Raw genomic sequence first — 12,891 nt, forward strand, 5'->3', positions numbered from 1 at the left:
TTTAAATTAATTTTAATTAATTGAATTAATATTTTATCTTTTAATAGTATCGATCTTGGAAGTATAGTTCATAAATTCATTACTGCTGTGCTGTTGCGAAATGTTAACGACTATTGATGCTTTATTTTTTGCTTTATCATTTATCTGTATTATATCTTGGGGTTTTTTTGGTTGAACATCAATTAAATTGTTACCGTTCAAATGTTTTGGAGTGTTTTTTTTTTTATTTTCAAGTTCGGGGAACAGACACGGTCTCTATAGTCTGATATAGGTGAAAGAGTTTTTATGTGCTGAGAATTAAGGCTGATTTATACTTCTGCGTCGGACCTACACCGTAGCCTCTACACCGTAAGCTGGGTGTCGGTTTTCATTTGTACTTTTGCATCATCTCCCGCGTCGATATGCAGTACACATGCGGACCGCTAGTCTGCCGTGTCCACGGGTCTGTTGCTTGTGTAACCCGCAGTACCAACAGTACCAAAATCGAAGAAGAAGCGGCTCATCGGAGAAGCCGTGACGGCGGCAATTAAATACCAAATCATTAAATCATTATTTAAAACTACAAAAAGGAGACAACAACAGAACAGGAGAAGATAGCATTCTTTCAATCTCCACAAGGACATGTACCACGGTTCAGTGCCTTGCTCAAGGGCACCTCAGTCGTGGTATTGAGGGTGGAGAGAGCACTGGACATTCACTCCTCCCACCTACAATCCCTGCTGGCCCGAGACTCGAACCCGCAACCTTTGGATTACAAGCCCGACTCTCTAACCATTAGGCCACAACCTCCCCTTAATGGAACACTTCCAGTGTAGACCAAACCAAGACATTTAATTTGAGCAAAGTTGAATGTTTGCAGTTTACAGTTAACTCTTGTGCAAACCTCTTAATAATGAAAATAAAATAATTCTTTACAATTCAACAAAAAACAAAAATATGCAATTTATATGTATACAATTTATTAATTCATATTCATGTTCATATTCATTCATATTAAAGATGCAATCTTGTTTAATATGTCAATAGTTTACAAACAACAAGCTAATCAAGGTTTCCAGAGTTACTAGACAGTATCAGGCAGTTGAGTTTTTATCAGGGTTGGAGCTAAATTCTGCAGGACAATGGCTCTCCAGTGCTGGATTTGAGGAAACATGCCCTGCATCCCAATGTGCATACTATCCACCCTCTCTGCCCTAAATAGTAGGCCTATTAAAAATGACTAATATCACATAGAATTTAGCATGGACAGTGTGCACACTGGGACGCAGGCATGTTCTTTGCAATCGTCATTGAAACTCTGTAAACTTTATTTTTGTCCATCTGTGTTTTCAATGCATTAATTTGTTGGATCTTTTGCACAGACGAGCACACCAAGGTTATTATACTTTTGAATTTTTAAATTCGTTTTATTTTAATATCGTTTTCAAATTTGCTAAGAAATTCAGTTTAGTTTTTATTACGTTCATTAATATTTAATTTTTATTTTATAGTTTATTTTTATATAGTTTAGTTTACGTTTTAATGAAAGTTTAGCAGAATCAACAGATCACTTCCAGAGCGAAGGCCAAAGAAAGACTTAGCATAATTTAACCTTGAGTGAGGCAAACGTTTAGTGACAAAATTAACCCATGCTGAGATTGAGAGACGGTAAAAGTATACAAATATACACCAAAGGAAGTAAGCCGTTTTACTACATAAATCTACACAGGTTGCGCTTAATGTCATATCTAATGGTGTGTTGAGATATTTAATATGAAAATGAAAGTAGCCTAATTTGGTTATATGTTTTTTTTTTTCTTATTTAACCATAATCATGATATTGTAACTGTCTTGTCTTGCGCACTTTTCCGTGAACATCCGCGTATTAATCATAACTGTGTGGGACTAATGAAATTCAAGTCAAGTCAAGTCACCTTTATTTATATAGCGCTTTTTACAATGCAAATTGTGTCAAAGCACTGCACAATATCAAAAAAGTATCAATAAGTTTAAATAGTGTCTTTGCAATCAGGTCGATGATATCGCTGGAAATGAAGCGTCCCCAACTGAGCAAGCCAGAGGCGACAGCGGCAAGGAACCAAAACTCCATCGGTGACAGAATGGAGAAAAAATCGGGGGGCCAATTCTCCTCTGGCCAAACAAACCAGCAGTTCAATTCCAAACTGCAGCAAGTCAGATTGAATGGGCTCAGCTGGTTCCAGTGGTCTTTTCCGATGGCTGTCTAAGTGGCGGGGTCCTCAATGGGGATCTGTCTCTGGCATTCATCCAGGTGTTTGGCCTCCGCCTATGATCAGGGACACATACGTCATCTCCCGGCGCTGATCCTCCATCTCAGGTGTTCGGTCATCTCAGATCATGTAATGGTTGGATCCAGACTGAAGTTCTGTAATTCCTAGCTACCACAGAAACAGAAACAGAAACGGAGAGACAGAAACGGAGAGACAAGCAGAGACATGATTAGCGTAGCTGCTGTTCCATCTAAGCAAAAATGAATTGTTCAACCCAAGCTAAAGAATAATAATAATGTACATTTGATCAGATATAACTGCAGTACAAGATTATAAGAATCATTATGTATTCAATAATAACTGCAATCGTAGGCCTATTTAAAGGCTCACATTTGAATGTGTTATTTTCTTTATTTATGAAGAATTATAAGCGTGTGTATGATGTAATTTAGCCTATGCATATTTATTTGTTCGAAAGTTTGGCAGTCATCACAAAATGCTAGGGCAAGTTTTGAATTGTTTACAGAAAGGTGCTTTCTCATCTTTTTTTTCTGTTAATTATCATGTTGCGTGTCTGTTTTTCTTCAAAGCACCAACTTGCCTAATGTTGGTTTGATTGCTTGTGTTAGATGAGAAAATAAATAAGTTTGCCTCCCTGATGTTGTAGATTAATGCGGGTCTGGTTTAGGTCGCGACTCTCTGTCTTTATGTCAAACGGTTCTGGTCTGGTAGGGTACAGAAATAAGTTAGTGCTGCTGTCGGATAACGGGTCGGGTGTTCTGTTAAGTACTGCTGGTGCACGTTTACTAAACAGGACCCGTGCAGGACTCTGCTTTAAACCGCTTTGCGTCTCTCCGTCAGAGATGCGCCATTTACAGGTATTTCCCTAAACCACCAAACAGCTCAAATATTTTTCAGCCAAGGGGTGAGAACGTAATGATTACGAAAATTATTATTTATTTTTTGTTAATTATTATTTTATTTCAGTTAGTTTTTTTTCAATAACTGTTGTTAGTTTTGTTTCGTTTTAGTTTATTTTGTTATCAAATATTTTGACATTTGTATTTTATTTCAGTTTACGAAATAGTTTTTTTCATCAATCGTTTTCGTCTTAGTTTTAGTATTCGTTTACGAAAATAACCTTGGTTAGCTCATATCACATGAAACCATACAAATTATTATTATTGTTATACTTTATTCTTAAATTATTAATGTTAACAACATCAGCATTGCGTGACTATGAGTATAGCGTGTATTAGCATGATTTCAATTTCTGTAGAGTCTAATCTAATTGTCATGTCTTTCGAATTTCATATTAAGAAATTCTTTTAACCCAAAAAGCAAACTATGCTCCCTTCAAACTGGTTTTATTTAAAATACAAATCTTGTGTAATCCCAGGCTATCTGTAATCAGAAGCATATTTAAAACTGTAATATAATTTAATTTAATTTGCATGTGTTTCATAAACACATAATCCTTTCTGGATCACAATCCACCATCAAAATTATACATTTAATTATTCTAGCTGCTGTGAGAAAAGGCTAAGGGATGCGCCACCTGCAGGATCATCACACGGGACAACTTCTTTTTTTTTTTATTGCAATTGAACAATCAAATAACAAATAATAATACACTTGAACATCCATAACAATGAGATGACAGTGGATGACAAAAACATAAGGAAGACAATAGAAACATTTTAAGTAGTCCTACAAAGAAAAAAGACATATTAATCCAATTACACTTCGCTCAACAAAATGTCATATAATTTCAAACATTTGACACTTTTTTTGTTGTTAATTTTTTTCAACGTCTTAATTAAGTAGTTAAAGTCACACAAAAAATTATATAATTTGGGTACTTTTAGAGCAAACTTACACTTATGGATAAAATATTTTGCTAATAAAATAAATATGTTTCCAATATATTCTGTTTTATGATTACAATGAGAAAAATAACAAATTACATCACCCAATACAAATTCAATATCTAATTTTAGTTTTGAAACAAGGAGATTTGACAAATCCAACCAAAATTCTTTAACAAGGGAGCAATAAAAAAAACAGATGATCAATTGACTCAATACTACTTTTACAGAAATTACAATTCAAGTTATCATTACCAAATTTAGATGTGAGTTCGTTGGTGGGGTAAATATTATGTAAAATTCTTAAGTGTAATTCTTTCACCTTGTTGGGGATACAAAATTTGTAAGGTAAAAGTCATGCTTTTTCCAATTAATATTATCTATCAAAGAATTACAAAAACATCTCTTAAAATTTTATTATTACATTTTGGGTCGTAAATACTCTTATCTTCAATCATAAATTTATGTTCACTCTTTACAATCTCTTCAAATGATAAATGACATTTCATTAGATGAACAAGTCCATTTGGTATAGCTTTTACCATTGTAAGAAATTCCTTATGGATAACAGGGAAATTATATTTAGACATGAAATCATAATAAGAGTAAACATTCCCTTGTGGATCTAAGAAATCACAAAGATAATCAATACCCTTTTCATGCCAATTCTTAAGAAAAATCGATTTGTTCTTAGCAAGTATAGTTTCATTGTTCCATAGCTTAACTTTATGTGGGGAAAAATTGTGAACAAAGCAAAGTTTCCATGCCAAAAGAGCCTGTTCGTGGAATTTAGAAAGCTTTATAGGAAGCTTAGAAGGAGAAAAATTACAGGTGAGCAAAAACTTAAGCCCTCCCACTTTTTTATAGATATTGTGTGGGATAAAATACCAAATAGACTCTGGCGAATTGACACCACGGGACAACTTCTTTAAGGTTTACAAACGCGACGTAATGACGTAGTGCCATGCTCGAATTTCCGAGAAAATCTACCTGTACCACTCAAATTAGAAAATATTATTATAAGATAGCTATTGTGAATAGGGCTAAAGGCGATGGTTTTGAACACTGGCTGGTTATGTACTACATACTTGCTCAAATATTGAATTCGGATCATTTTAAATCAAATCAAAAATAAGGTATGGACTGCAGCTTTAAGAAATTTCTGAAAATAAAAGCAGTCGATTATGAGAGGATGTTTCTTTCTTTCAGTTCCTGAGTTAAAAAGTTTTACTAATAAATAATAGAAAAAAAAAATCGAAACTCATTTTATTAGAATTGGATCGTACAAGAAACTGTATTGCTTATGAACAGAAGACACTGAAGAGATGCCAGTTTATGTTAATATTTTTTTTTTTTTAGTAATAACATGTACTTTAAAATATTAAATAAATAAAAAGTAAACTGCAACCTTCCATCTGAAAAAGAACGAACGTGGCTACGAATGTGCGACAAAGGTAGCCTACTACTCTGCTTTTGAGAAACAATCGTGGCAAGCAGGCTAAGAGTAATTTTGCCAACAATCCACGCATCGTAGCATGGTAGTAAATTATGTCGTGGTTCGGTGAATGCTCCCCGGACTCATAAGTAAGGTACGACTTTAGTTATGATTATTTTAAGAGCTTGTAGCGTTATAGGAACCTCAGGCGTATGGCTACAGTGTTAATTGCGGTTCCAGTGTGCTGAAGGAGGGGCTCCGCGTGAATGCGGTCTGAGCTCCCGCTGTACAGTCTACAGGTCCGCGGATGACTGATGAACACATGATAACGATCCTCACCGCGCTGCAGATGCGCCTTCTTTTTTATTGACCTTTAATGCCATTCTCATTTTTTTCATGACGGAAAGAACGACAGGTTAACCTTTACAGAAGAGGGGAATATGCTCTCTCGCTCTCCCACGATATCATGTAAGTGAATTGACGTGGTAGTGACCGGTTCGCGCTCACCTGTTTTCCATTGTACAGTACTTGCTTTTTTCTTTTGTCTTACACCAGTGATAAAAAGTATGGTATGTATTCTTCTTCGGTGCGAGCTATTTAGGCTTATACTTAATTCGCGAATGTCATTTCACCATCAAATATGACTGCATGCTACTGAAAGAAATTGAAGCATGCATGATGTTGCTGTTTCCTATAAAATTGTTTGATTGATTTGTTATTTCAGAACTAGCCTGCGATCTATGTAGGAACGACGTTTTGATGCATATTATGATGAAATATGATATATAGTGCACACATATAGATAGATAGATAGATAGATAGATAGATAGATAGATAGATAGATAGATAGATAGATAGATAGATAGATAGACGTTAATTTTTTGGAAGTTCAGAAGTAAGAGTTTGACAGGTTAATCATGTGATAGGCACTGATAAAGATAAACATTAAATGCAGTAACACATTAATAACATTTCATGGCATCCTGTTATGTATTTTTAAAGTCACCTGTATTTGTACATGCTTTAAAAGAACAACAGCAAAAAGGAAAATTAGATTTTAACTTATCCATTCATATCCATTGGTTAAGCAAGTTTTTTTCTTATCAGCAAATGGCTCGGGCATTGGAGTTGTCCATTGGACATCAAAACTAAATGTGGGGGTGGAAGGATTTGTATTATTAATACATGTAATATGAAGCTGATTCATTTCTGTAGCTCTGACATTGGCCCTGTTATTTATCTTAATCTTGTTGAGCTGAATGTACAACACAAATTATTTGCTTAAATAACCACAACATTAACAACAACACTGAAATAAGAATGCACATTTCATCTGTAAATCAGATGCACAATAAAGTTGCTGTTACTATAAATAAAATCATGCTGGTCCCCTGAAAGTCCCTGTGTATTTGCATCCTACTCTTATGTCTGGTAAAGACTGCCTTGATATGCATTGCGGGCACTGCATTTGGGTTAACTTTAAACATACACATACTGAACAAGTTTGCAGTCAGAGTAGCTGCACAACCTATTGGTGGGATTCATCATCACTGTGATTTGTGTGGTTGGAGAAGGATTGTTGGTTTTCCTGAAGAGCCTTCATACTAAAGTTAGCCACATCCACTGCAGTTTCCCTTGCTGTGGCAGCATTAAGAGTTTTTTTTTCTTTTTTTCTTGGGAGATTATATTTAAGCAGCAAACATGCAGATTTGTTGGCTTTTCTCAATTCTTTATTGTTAATATGAACATTAGAAATCTGCATCTACATTAAGGCCTTATTGTGGGGACATTTCCATGCCCCTAAACATGACGTGACATAAAAAAGAAACATGATTGATTGCTTTAGCTGTCAGTCATATGGCCTCTTGGGCAGGCGGTTCCCAGACCTCATGCTGTCAGTCTGTGAGATGAAGAGAATGCTGGAGCCTGTGCTCAGATTTTTATCCTTTTAATGAAATCAGTTGAGTTGTATTTACAGTTAAATTAACAATGCCCCTATGTAAAATATGAGAGATTGTCAGGAATCAATAGAAAATGGAAAAACTTGCCGTTGCTGGATGGTTGAGGCATTGCTTTGTCTTGAGTGTAGACTGTTAGATGCAGATGAAGTCCTGCATTGAAATGCCAGACATGCTGAGCAGTAAATTATAGTGTTGGGTTTTAGAAAATTGAAGACAGACTCCTGATGGAACACTCTTTTGAACTGTTTCTTGACAGATTAATTTTTTTTATTTTATGTAAATTTACAAATTTACATGAACCTTTTGGGATGATGATCTGTATGAATGAGGATAATGAAATAGAAAGAGCTATTCAGTTATAATTATTAATATCATGTCACCTAATCGACATTCGTGAGCCAGGCTGAAAGGATTTGTAATACGCCCCAATATCACACTCGTAGCAGTGCGGTATGGTTGTATATTGGCACAGCTATGATTTGGCTGTAGGTAATCAAAGCATGGTGATACACAGCCATATCACACTGCTATGAGTGCATTATTGCGTTTATACAACAGTTATGTGGCATGTGTGTGTGTGAATACATAACAAACAAGAATGGAGTGTCTTTAAAAACCCATTTTTGTCCAGAACTACTTCCTTTCACCACAGATTCAAATCTCAGTTTGACAGTTAAACAGCTGAGCCTGAGCCTCCGTTACTAATTCCAAAACATCACTTTAGGAGTGATTTCACACGTGCCTCATTTAGTTCGGTTGAATCGCACTAGAGTTCGTTTTCCCTCTTGGTGTGGTTCATTTGGGCAGGTGAGAAAGCAGCAATCGCACTCAGGTGCGCACCAAACAAGCGTACCGAGACCTCCTTGAAGAGGTGGTCTCGGCACGCTTTCAAATGAACCCTGGAACGGTTTGTTTGTGGTGAGAAAGCAATCCGACCCAACGGACCAACGAACCAAGCGGTATCATAATTCATAACGGGAAATATGTTATATAAAAAGCAGCAGTCAGTGTCTTTTGTGTCTAGCAGTCAAGCGCTTTGAGTACCCAGAAAAGCGTTATATAAATGTAACAAATTATTTTGTGAATGCAAGTGAGAATTTGTGAGAAACTTTGATTTTGTTAGTGAGAGTATTTGTTATTGCAGTTGAAAACCAAAGAGCACCTCTTCATATTAAAATGTTGTGTAATTAATTACTCTTCTCCGCGCATTACAAGAATGCTCTCCTGATGAAGCCTTGATTCGCGCTGGCTGTAACTGCATTTTATATATGCATGTATGTATAATTATATTTTCACTATATATATATATATATATATATATATATATGTCTGTGAAAATATAATTCTATATAGATAGATATATTAGAGAGGAATGACAGCTACATTCGTTTTGCGTTTGCCAAGACAGCTATAAAGCCGCAATTAACCTGCGGAGCAAACTTGTCAATCCATCTTGATGAATGATGCAGAGGAACGCAAACAAGTGAACTCTGATCAATAAGAGGACAGCTTTACTCACATGTGACTTGCATAAACACATTTTGGTACGCTTTGCAATGTTGCCGTGTGAAAGCGAACCGAATCAAGAAGAAAATGCAATAATGTAACAAATTAATCCCTGTTTCGGAACAAAGCAAACGATCTACAGTTCTGAAAGCACCCTAGAACTAGTAACGAAAAGAACGTTGAGTTGCTTCTTTGAAAGTTTATTGTATTACTGTTAAAATACACACAATAAAACATTAGTTTGAATGTCCGCTGAGGAAAGTGATATCTTTGTTGTACTATCCTTTAATCTGTTAAGGATGATTTCCGATGACAGCGCTGCTCAGTGCATTTGTTGGCTGAATCTTACAAGGTGTAGTTGAAAGTAAAAATAACTTCCTTGTTTACAACCCTCTTTTAGTCTCTTTAAATATAAAAGTCTTTACTGCTGACTCACTCATAAAAACAGCCTCTTGTCGCTATCTAATGGCTGAACAATGTAACTAAAATCATCATCATGAAGACACAAATCATTTCTCAAAACTAAATACTATTATTAAATTCTACCATTATTTATTAAAATAGTATTTCATGAGTTCACCCTTACATCTAATCTGATAGCAAATAGTAAGCATAATTTGGCGTGCTGTCCTGGGGCGAGGTCTCCGAGCCAAGAATATGGCCCGAACCCAGAGTACTCCCCCTATCCCTAATATGGGATAAAATAGATTAGGGGTGAGGAGTTGGAGTGGAGGAGGGATGCCAGAAAACTGTCATTGGACAGAGGTAGGCAGGCTGCATATTTATATGCATTGTACTCGTTAGGATAGTTAGCTAAATGAATTGCACCTGCGCCAAATTAGTTGATTAGCTGATCGTGCTCCTTCCGAACCTTGTTAGTAAAACATAATTTATTGAATGATAATATTTAATAAACAGCAACAGCCATCATAAAAGTTGCTTTAGTCAAAAGTACAAAGGCAGAGTTCTAATACTTTATTAACGTTACATAAAATATAAAGTGATCAGATTTTGGCCACGGAACATGGAGCTCACATCTCCAAAAACATTGAAGCAAATTTTCTAATAGATGTTATCTTTATTAAACCACATATCTCGAGTCTAAACAAGTACATTCTCATCAAAAAAAAAAATCCTAAAACCACATTCCGTGACACAAAAACAGTATTTTTTTTTAATTATAGTGAATTTGGGTGTCTGCCATGACACCCGCTGTGAGAAATACTAAAAGTGCAGTGATACAGACAGTGAAACGATTACTCTTATAAGCCAATAAGATTTGAAGACCATAAAAACTGCTTTATGAATATAATAAATAATAATAACATTTAAGAAATATATTGTGTATTTCTATGTGTATATAGTACATGAGTAAATATATATTTATACACATGCATTACCATCTCTTAACACATGTACATCTATATGTTATGAAGTGCATTACTGAATATAAAATTGCATACATTATAATATACAAGTAAATATACTGTCACATATTTTTCAATATATGAAGAGAGGCAATTCCTTATGCACGGTTCCTGTCTGAGACGCTACTGAGTGCTGTTGGAATCTTACTATCTCTCTCTGTTGTTTAAACTGCTAAAATAGTTACTGAATGACACTCGGACAAAGGAATAAAAGTATAACAGGTAAGTTTATTGTCGGCAATAGGTGCAGGTGCAGATGAAATGTGAGTATCCTGAATAATGAAGGGTTTCTTGACTTGAAGAAGCTTGTAACCTTGATTCTTGTTTCGCAGGAGATCGTGGGACGGAGATGGAAGTAAGCACACACCTCTGATGAGTAGGGAGAAGATCCACAATGCGATGGAGACTGGAGGAGATGTTGGAGCTAGGAGCAGAAGGTAACTCTGGAGAAGACACAGCAGGTAAGTAAACAAGGTAGGTATCTCAATGTATCGGCAGGATATCATGGAGAGAGTCCACTACGTATAAACGAGTTCAGACATCGAGTGAAGTGAGGTGTGTGCTTATAAGTGCTGGTTGATCAGGGAGTTGATGACTTGCAGGTGCGTGTAGTTAATACTCAGGTGACGGAGTGCGTTGTGATTTGGTGAGTGAGCCTGACCGATCTGTGACAGTACCCCCTCCTCCACGGGCCGCTCCTGAGGGCCGAGGACCCCGACATCGTGGTGGTCTACCTCTCCCTCGGGGTCCTGGACGATCTGGATGGTTAGAGTGAAAGTCATCCAGTAGCGTGGGATCGAGGATGTCATCTCTGGGGACCCATGACCGTTCCTCTGGACCATAACCTTCCTAGTTCACAAGATACTCTAAGAGACCACCATGGTGCCGGGAGTCCAGAATCTCGTGGACCGTGTAAATGGCACCTTCCTCCTGGATTAACGGGAGAGGGGGTTCCACTGTCGGGCCAGGCTCTGTGGAAACAGAAACAGGAGGGTGATATGGTTTGAGTAGTGAGATATGGAAGGAAGGGTGAATCTTGTAATATGAGGGGAGTTGTAGTTGATATGTGACTGGGTTGATCTGCTTGGTGATGGTAAAGGGACCAACGTATCTGGGACTAAGTTTCTTGCAGGGCAGGTGCAACCTGATGTCCCGGGTGGACAGCCAGACCTTCTGAGCCAGTTGGTATGTGGGAGTTTCAGCCCTACGAAGGTCTGCTGTTGTTTTGGTTCTGCTCACTGCCCGTTGCAGCTGATGATGTGCTGCATCCCAGAACCTCTCGCTCTCTCTGAACCAGTAATCGACAGATGGTACCTCAGATGGTTCCCCCAACCAGGGGGGAACAGGGGAGGCTGGTAACCGAGGACGCACTGGAGGGGAGTGAGTCCAGTGGATTGTTGACGAAAAGAGTTCTGTGCGTACTCGGCCCAGCCCAGAAACTGGTTCCATGGGCCCTAGTGGCCATGGCAGAAGGTTCGCAGGAATCGTCCGATTTCCTGAATCTTACTTTCCATCTGCCTGTTTGACTGAGGATGATATCCCGACGAGAGACTTATGGTCACACCTAGGAGTGAGAAGAAGGCCTTCCAGGTTCTAGATACAAACTGTGGGCCGTGGTCTGAAACAATGTCTTCTGGAATTCTGCAGTATCTGAAGATGTGGTTAAACATGATCTCAGCGGTCTCCATAGCTGTGGGCAGGCCCTTGAGTGGGAGAAGTCGACAGGACTTTGAGAATCGATCAGTGACTACAAGGATACATGTGTTACCATCCGAGACTGGCAGATCTGTGATGAAATCAACTCCTAGGTGTGACCAGAGGTGATTGGGGACGGGCAGCGGAAGGAGTTTGCCGGATGGAAGATGGCTCGGACTCTTGGAGATGGCACAGTCGGAACAGCCTTGGACGAACCTTCTCACATCCCTAGTCATATTAGGCCACCAGAAGTGGTCCTTTAGCAGCGAGAGGGTGCCGTTGGCCCCTGGGTGGCCAGTGCCCAGCGATGTGCAAGTAGAGTGAATCAGAGTGGTGCATTGTGCTCTGGGGATATACCGCAACCCCTGTGGACAGCACGGCAGAGTGGCTGTGAAGGCATTGGAGGGAGAAGCTGGACTGGAGGTCCATTGGATGGGATTGACGAAGATCTTTTTGGGAATGATGGTATCTGGTTCCTCACTGACCTCTTCAGGAGCATGCAGGCGAGAAAGCGCATCCGCTTTAACATTCTTAGGCCCTGGGCGGTAGGAGATGGTAAAGTTGAATCAGGTGAAGAAGAGCGCACATCTCGCAAGTATTGGAGATTCTTGTGGTCAGTGAGTACGATGAATGGGTGTTGATCACCCTCCAGCAAATGCCTCCACTCCTCTAGGGCTAACTTGATAGCTAGGAGTTCTCTGTTGCCGATGTCATAATTTCTCTCCGCCGAGCTGAGCTTGCGGGAGAAGGCGCATGGATGGAGTTTGGCTG

Source organism: Barbus barbus, assembly GCF_936440315.1.
Source record: "Barbus barbus genome assembly, chromosome: 19".
NCBI classification, from domain to species: Eukaryota; Metazoa; Chordata; class Actinopteri; order Cypriniformes; family Cyprinidae; genus Barbus; species Barbus barbus.